This window comes from Morone saxatilis, unplaced genomic scaffold, assembly GCF_004916995.1.
Source record: "Morone saxatilis isolate NCDOM2014 unplaced genomic scaffold, NCSU_SB_2.0 Contig20, whole genome shotgun sequence".
Lineage (NCBI taxonomy): Eukaryota > Metazoa > Chordata > Actinopteri > Moronidae > Morone > Morone saxatilis.
The window spans coordinates 6917830-6919170 of record NW_023339763.1 but is presented as its reverse complement, the minus strand read 5'-3'; the positions used below and the strand labels follow the sequence as shown (position 1 = coordinate 6919170).

The window sequence follows — 1341 nt, the reverse complement described above, 5'->3', positions numbered from 1 at the left end:
ACACACACACACACACCAACACCAGTCTCATCCTCGTCTGTCCTTGTCTTTCATCTCTCTTTCCATTTACATTAATATCACTCCCTTTTCTTCCTTCTCTCATTCCTCTCATACTTGGTGATTTGTCTTCTCTTTCTCCTTTCTCCTGATCTTGACCTCCATCCTCTCTCTTCACGTAGTTAAACATCATTCTCCTCTTCCTCATCTCCCCCTGTCTTCCTACATCAGTATCATTCTCTCTCCTCTCCTCTCCTCTCCTCAACAGTCATTTCTTTCCAGCAGTCCAGTCTGAAAGATCAGCTCCTCTGAGAGTCAAGGCAAATATAGAGCATATTACTGCTTCTCTTGCTGCCCCCTCCCTGTTAACACATTCTTTTTATATCTCTGGTTCTGTCTCCTTTCCTCTATATTGCAGAGGAACAGGGTTTCTTTTCAACTCTCGCACGAATACTATGCAAACTTTTGAAGTGTCACAAATACAGCTGGTTATCAAATCTTAAAACTTTTTGAAATCCGACCCAAATGAATCAAGTTGTCATCGAATGCGTCAGATGAAGGCATGGTAGCGGTGTGACTTTAGAGACGGCAGTGCTGGTGTTGTTGGGTCTGGTTGGTATATCCAATCCATCCAGTCCATCTACATTATGCAGACATTTGTGACTCCCAGTAGATGAATCCTAATGACTTCCCCCTGATCCCTGACTTTTTTTTCTTGTAATTTGTTCAATTAGGGATTGAACCAGCAACCTTCTGGTCATAAGTCTGCTTCTTCATGAGAGAGACTGAATTTTTTATACAAACTTTTTTTACTACTACATATTTATTGTTTTTCCACCTGCACCTTTATTTAGAAAAACTATTGTCAGTTTCAGGAAAATAGGAATGGTAATTTTATATTGTGAAAACTATATATTGTGACTTTAATTTAATTTAAGAAACCATCTCTGTCAGTCTCTCCCTGGCTTTCTTTTGTAGAATTTAGAGTCTACTTTGTGTCTCTTAGATCAAAATAAAGCAGGGTAAAACTATCCACATTAGGGGACTAAGTAAGAGAAGGAGGAGCGATGGGATGGAGGGAGGAGAAATGGAGAGGTTAATGGAGAGACGAGGGGGAGCGAGGGAGGAGAAGAGCTAATAAAGCAGGGATAAGGAGGCTTAGAAAGTAATGATAAAATATAGTGATGTCATAGGGTTGATTTTGCACTGCGTGTGTGTGTGTTGCTTGTTTTCCTGTGTGGGTTTGTGTTTATGTGTGTGTGTTCTTGGCTGATGTCCTTGACTATATGACTGATTATATCATTGCTTCAGGTCCCTGTTAGAGCAGACAGACAGACAGACAGA

The 1341-nt window shown here is 40.5% G+C and overlaps 1 protein-coding gene across 1 annotated transcript in view; it reads left to right on the top strand.

The window, feature by feature from the left end:
* jade2 (jade family PHD finger 2) overlaps window positions 1–1341 on the top strand; it is a 160775-nt gene that overhangs the window by 27690 nt on the left and 131744 nt on the right. The window lies entirely within an intron of this gene.